Here is a 7,323-nt window from a genome sequence, read left to right as displayed (position 1 = left end):
TTTTGATTTGCAAAGTCCTTTAGTTCAAGAGATGTTCATGGTTTTTGAAAAAGCTCAGATTATGTGTAGCAAAATGGAAAGCATATGTTTAAAACACAAATCATAGAACAAGGCAGTTCTTGCATGCAGAAATAACTTGAATGTATGGTACAACTCATTCTAATTTCTATCAGTTTGCATATAGATTTCAGAATCTTGACTACATCTGTGGTCTGAATCCAAGGAGGAAGAGATGTTGGCTTTGCTGTTGGGAAATATTTTCTCTCATTGAATTGTTATCAATCTTTTGGGAACTCTACAGAGTGAGGTTTTGTAGTAGGTCATTGAAAAGGAGGGAAGTCTAGTGCTCCCAGTTATCTAGTGCTCCCAATTATCTAGTGCTCCCAATTATCTAGTGCTCCCAGTTATCTAGTGCTCCCAGTTATCTAGTGCTCCCAATTATCTAGTGCTCCATGAGGTAAAGTCAGAGAAATACCTTCGATTGTTGAAAATGAGAGTAACTTAACTTTAGGGAAAACATACATGAACACATATATTGTAGGTGTACAAATCACCATCTTGTTTTGTGTAAGATTTACTGTTGATGTTGATAATTAACAGAGGAGTGATGTTACCATTTTAGAGGTTGCTTGATGATTAAGATTGTTTGTATGTATTACTATCTATACCCGTATTGATAATTTTAGAATATATGAAAAATATTGAGTGTGCCTAGTGCTTTACATATTCATGAGTACCTATTACAAATAAAGTTTTCATTTTCCGTGTGTAGTATTTTAAAATATGCAATGGAATTTAGGATAGGTATGCAGATAAAGACATATATACTCTAGGATATATGGGTTTACTCTTAGTTCCAGGTGGCTCCCTATGATAACTCAGCCTCTAGAAATGGATCACATGTCCAGAATTAGAGTCCTTTGGAAGAAAACCACTTTTTCTAAATACTGAAGTAGTTTTGTAGTCCACAGTTCAAAAAAATTTAATAGGAATTTCTGCCTGGTATGTTAGTATATAAAATATCTAGAACACACAAATATGCAAGACCTTTCATTTATACATTCTTTTAAAAATTTATATACAAAATTAGTTTTGATGTCTGAAAAACATGAAAGACTAGTATACCATGTAATTAGGATTTTGATAATTTACATTTGCATATTATAATATCAACTGTATTGTACATACATAATTTATATTTATATATATATATATACTTAATTCGAAGGAACTTTAACATATATTATTATATATTTGTATCTTTGTTGAATTACTTCTTTAGATTTAATTTGGTATCTTCATTTGGAGGAATTTGCCAGTGTTTGTCTGAAAGCAACCAACCTGAGGAATACTGGTTCATCTACAGTTCTGACTGTACATTAAAAGCAGTGAGACAATCCAGTACACTTGGAAATCAGGGAATAGGTAATAAACCAGAATGAGCAGGTTGAGAGACTCTTGAACTCCATTTGGAGCTCATTTACCAGGCAAAGGGTGTACAGTCTGCTGTCAACTTTATCCCCCACATTGAAGGATAGTGTGTTCTGTTCCATGCCAAGTGCTCTAGCATGACTCAGAAAATAAAGGGAAAGCATTGAGTCCAGCTAGAAAAGTTCCCCACTAAGTAAGTTTTAACTTACTGTGCTTATAAAATTCTAAAAAGAAATGACCCAGGATATGGTAAAAACAGTAATTCTGAAATATAGTTGAATATGTTTCCACTGAAGTCTATACATGCTCATTTATCCATTCATCACTTCTGTGTGCAATCACTGAGCTTCTCCTAAATATTGGACATGGTACTCTGTACTTCTCTCATCCATTGTAGATGGGAGATACATGAAACATCAAAAGGCCACAGTAGCTAGGGGAGTGAACCAGGCAAAGACCCAATTCAGGTACTCTGCAGGAAAATAAGAAAGCACTTTGGAAATGACATTTATTTAATATTCCAAGTATTTCATTAATGAAACAGACTAACAGTAAAAATACCAGTCATGGAACCTTTATGCTTAAAGGTGGGGGAATGCACTTGTGGTCATGCTTACAGAAGTGACCAAATTGTTATGATTTGGTTTCATTTTAGTCATGAAGAAGTTCCATGGTTCATGATGGTAGTTTCCAGACCGCAGGAATTAAGAGGAAAAAGAAATATGGGAAAGGAAGAAAGGAAAGAAACCAGATGGTTAGGTTCTGTGTAGCAAGATACATTGAGAGTACCTACCAACAGGAAAATGAGTAGAAACATCCTAATATTTCTAGAAAAGTGCTTGCTAATGGAAGCAAATGCTTTAGGATAAGTGACTAAAAATCCAGCATTAAAGCAATCTGGATGCTCCCTAATGTGCATAGACATGTAACAGGGCTATTACAGACTCAGAAGCCCCAAACACTCACAGGTTTAGTCAAAGGAGGAGATGGAAATGGAAGATCATTGCAGGAAGTGGAGCTAAGGACAACATGAGAAGAAAGCACGGTTTGCTGATAGGACTTCAGCAAAGCCATTTGCAGTTAATTAAAAACTTCTTTTATTTTAGTGTGAACTTACATTGAAAACTCCTGTCATTCTGTAACATGTGCGGGATTTGGTAGGGACACCTTGATAGCTTTCTCTTTAGTTCATCAGATATGGAGCTTTGAAGTAACGCTTTATATCTGTAGAGATCCAGGATGAGGGTTGGGTGAAGGAAATACATGCAGTTGTGGGTTTCTCCTGAAAACTAAGTATAAATAACACACACACACACACACACACAGACACACACAAAATTTGTAACCTTGTGTATATGTGTTATTTTCTTAATGACTATGCTCTTTATGGAGGTAATTTGCAACTTTGTTAGAGTGATCTAAAGCAGCCACTACTTTAGAGCTGGAACAGCTCTTGGTGTAAGGATCAGGGTTTCAGTGGGGCTGTGGGACAGTCAGTCAAATATTCAGCGTGCTCTGGAAGCTATGTGGCATAGTGGCTCAAAACTCCTGGTTTTCAGTGTTGCTGTGAGCTCCAGATCCTTTTCTTACTTCACAGCTTTCCAGAAAACATGGTTTGCTTGGGTTTTGTAATTTAAAAAGCTTGATTGTGTAATATTCACATATCTGAATATTATGGGCATATTTCATTGTATGTGAATATCTCAAAGAAGTACTTGAGGGAGAAAAGCATAAATTTCTCAAGAGAATGGGGCTGAGATAGAGGAGAAAACCAAATAATCATAAAGAAAATAATGGAAGACAATCATGAACAATCAATTGACACACACACACACACACACACACACACACACACACACGGGATCAAAAGAATGAAATATAACACGTATTTAAAACAAAACGCATTCAGAAAGAAACCAGAGTTTTGAGTTGAGTTTTAAAAATGAAAGTTGACCCAGAGTGAAATCTTCTAAAACATATTCTAGCGTAATTTTATACCTTAAGGACTCCTGGAACAAATGGTAGGCTAGGAACTGCTTTTTTTGTGAGTGACTATAAAAGAATAAGAAATGGAAAGAGGGAGCTCTGTTACAAAGTTAAAGAGAGGACAGGCTGTAGAAATTCCCAACAATGGTGAGAGGACACCTGAAAGGAACCAGCTATATGAGAAATAAGTCAAGCATGGCTCCTACTACAAGGGCTCCTGTGTGAGGAGGAGCATCTTCTGAGCATCTTCCAAAGGTGAATCACTGACTTGTTTAGCCAGACGGCAAGCCTATAACCATCATCAGTCTCAGATCCAATTGTGGGTTTTGATGATACAATGATTCCTCCCGAGGATGGATCAGCAGTGGAGGAAATCACTTTTGTCGGGCACAGACACTCTCTTTTCTTTTTTACTTCCGCATATTTTCCTTCTCTCCCTATACTATACTTTGAATCACACTTTGACACCAGCTTATTTATTCCTAAAATATTCATGCTCTTTAAAATTCCTCTTCTTACATTCATCTAATTTTGTCTTGGAGCATTTCCTCTACTGAGAAATAATTTTAGTGTTTTCTTCCTTCCATTTCCTCTTCCTAAAAACAAAAATCTCTCCATCTCTTCACGTTAAGTCTCCCTCCATCTCTACTTCTTGCCATGTTCTTTTATCTCATTTGCTTACCATTTCCACAAAATGCTTTAAATAATTTAAATGTCAGAGTTTGTGCAGTGAGAGAGGCAGAGCCTAGTGTAGTTGGTTAGGATGATCACGGGCTTCTAGCTCGCCACACTCACTAATGTGTTGGGTGTGCCGCTTTTCATGCTTCTGGTTCTCTGTTAATACGTGGCAGTCAACAGTCCCCAAAAGCAGGAATAAAAGTGGCATTTTTCCTCTGCAGAATTCCAGGACATAGTCTGAGGCAAGATCTCTCCTTCTATCACACCATACAAAGTGAACACACCTGGATTTTTCCGAACATAGGGACTGCATTCTTTTCTACTCCCTCCTCCATATATATATATATATATATATATATATATATATATATATATATATATGCATATACATATATAAAACATAAAATGCATATATTTTAAAATATATGTTTATATTAGATATAAATAAAATACATATATAAATATATATTATATATAATATAGTACATATATTTGTGGTCAAAAATAATTTTAAACTTTAAGTCATATCTACACTAAACTACCATTTTTTATGATTATTACTGAAACTTTCATGAATTTAATTGATTTTAAGTGTATGTGTGCATGCATGTGTATGTGATGTGTGTGTGTGTGTGCCTGTGTCTGTCTGTGTGTCTGTGTGTGCATGTATGTGTGTGTGGCATAGCTTAATGTTGGTGCTGCTACAGAAGTTTGGTTTTTACTCTGTGTGTGGCCTGTGAGTGGAAGCTTCAGTGGCAAGCTGTTCAACAGATGTTCAGATCGCAGTGCAAGAATGCAGCAACCACAGAAAAGCAAGGCAGCATGCCTTCTTTAAAAGATCCTAACTATGACTCATGGGTTCAAAACTGAAACAGACAAAATGCCAAGTCAGGACTTCAAGTTTACTGACAAAAATGCTCAAGGATCTAAAAGGTGATGCAAACACACAATGAATTAAACCCAGGACCTGAAGCTTAAAATCAGCAGTGAGGAGAAGACATATCAGGGATGCAGATGAGAAAATTACCAGCACGTATGAAAAATTAAGCAAGGAAACAGAGACGTTGGGAAACAAAAAAAAAAAAAAAGTGTCTCAAGAGTGGAAACCCCAGTGAGGAAGGGCCTCCAGCTCTGCCAGCCCGCATACTCTCACTCTCGGGCTAGCTGGCCCATGAGCTCCAGGGTGAGTCGTCTGTCTTCATCTCAAAGCTTACCATAGTTCTGGAGCTGATTACAGATGTGTACCATTACACCCAGGCTTTTTACACTGAGTCAGAAATTAAACCCAGTTCTTACAGCAAGTTCTTTAATTTCTTGCTTTTGAATTACAAAGGCAGATTAGAGTTCTTGTGACAGAAACTAAACAACCCATACAAGGTAAAGTATTTACTATCTGTACATTGCAAAAGGTTCATTAATCCTAGTTCTCAATAACTGTTTATACCCAAACTTGTCATTATTTGTGTGCGACCGCCTACAGCCACTCTGAAAGGGGGCTGGGACTGAAAGAGATTAGACTGCGAACAAGGAAGGAGGCTAAGACAACATAACTGATCAAAGCCCACGAGTTTACTGAGATTCTGAGTTTATATAGAGGAAGGAGGCCCATCCCCCACCAGTTTGTTCTTGATGCCCTTCACCAGCTGAAGGTGATCTGCAGGATGCTGTCTCCAGAAGGTCTCAAGGGTCTCTGCAGGTAGCGATAATGTTTTGGAGGAAAGTAATGGCAGGTGTAGACAATAGAACCTGCTTTGTAAGTCGGAAGGTTCCACCCCAGGTGGTTCCATGCTTAGTGGCAACAAGGTCTGAATCAGCCTGCTTCAAGGCTGGGGGAGATAACAATTATTAGTCATTTTTATAACAATTTTGCAGTTTAGAGTGGCTTATTTCACTTAACATAATGCTTTAGGTCCACCATTTTCTTAACATTGTAAAAATATCAACTTTAAATAAAATTATTGATATTACAGTCAGCATCTTACTTATTGTAGAAATTCCAGAGTTATACTTGCTTCTAAGTATTATATATACACTACCATTCAATACTATACTGGTGACATTTACTATAGTTAAAAAAGATAGGTCAAAAAGTATATCCCATTGTAGATGGTATTGTTATATACTTAGATAACTCAACAACTGTTGGAAGACTCCTATTAAGGTCATAGTCCACCATGTTCAGATAAGCTCAGAGCTTGTCACAAATTGGAGGACTCCCTTTCTGAGCGGGACTTCTTCTCTGCCTGATCTTGTCTGGGGAGTGTCTCCTAGCACAGTTGCCTGATCTTTCCTGGAGAATGACCCTGTGCAGAGCTTCTGTCAAGGGCTGCCTGATTCAGCACATTAAGTCTGCCTCAGCTTTTCCTGCTGAATGATAGATAGTTCAGTACCATGAGCAAACAGCCCTTCCTTCTGTGACTCCCCAAAATACTCTGAGGGAAGTCATGTAGTCTATGGCCAGATGACAGGTTGAACTCCCCCACCCTCAAATAAGAACCTGCCAGATAGGTTTTTGGAGTTTCTCTTCATGTAAATGAAGCATTCTTACCCTAGTCAATTTCCATCCTGGACATTCTTACCCACTCTTCAAGATCTATATTGTTCTTTTTCAGCCCGAATAAAGTTGACCTCTCTGATTCTGGCAGTCAATCCATGCAGACCCCAAACCCTAACCTTTTCTTCTGCTCCCTTTGTCCTTAAGAGTTAGTGGCCAACCGCCTCCAGGGAGAAGGGAGGACGACACACAACCCATGATAAAAATAGTCTAGAGCATAAGGGAATTCAGTAATGTTGAAGGCAAGATAGGCATGCAGACATCTATGGCCCTTATATGAAAGAAAAATAAAAGTTTTATTTGAAAGATTTATTATTTTTACTTTATGTGTATGAGTGTTTTGCCTATATGAATGGCTGTATAATGCACTTATGTCTGTTGCTTACAAAAGCAAGAAGAGGGAATCAGATTCTGTGGAATGAGTTATAGGTGGTTGTGAGCAAATATATGGATGCTGGGAACTGAACCAAGGTTCTCTGTGACTGTAGTAAGCATCTCTCCCATTCCATCTTGGTTGTTTTTTGCTTGTTTGTATTGTTTATATTGTTGTTCTGAGACACTGTTTATCTATGAAGACGGGCAGAAATCACAGAGATCTACCTGCTTCTGTCTTCCAAGTGCTGGGCTTAAAGATGTGTACCAACAAAACATGGTTTGGATGACTCGAGTTAAGG

The 7,323-nt window shown here is 37.6% G+C and overlaps 1 pseudogene; it reads left to right on the top strand.

Annotated features, from left to right (window-relative positions):
• Positions 1-4,180: 4,180 nt before the first annotated feature.
• LOC110327333 lies at positions 4,181-4,294 on the top strand (annotated as a pseudogene).
• Positions 4,295-7,323: the final 3,029 nt, after the last annotated feature.

The sequence above is a fragment of the Mus pahari genome, chromosome 10 (genome assembly GCF_900095145.1).
Source record: "Mus pahari chromosome 10, PAHARI_EIJ_v1.1, whole genome shotgun sequence".
Lineage (NCBI taxonomy): Eukaryota > Metazoa > Chordata > Mammalia > Rodentia > Muridae > Mus > Mus pahari.
Note: the sequence above shows the minus strand (reverse complement) of the source record. Positions and strands in the feature narration are given on the sequence as shown.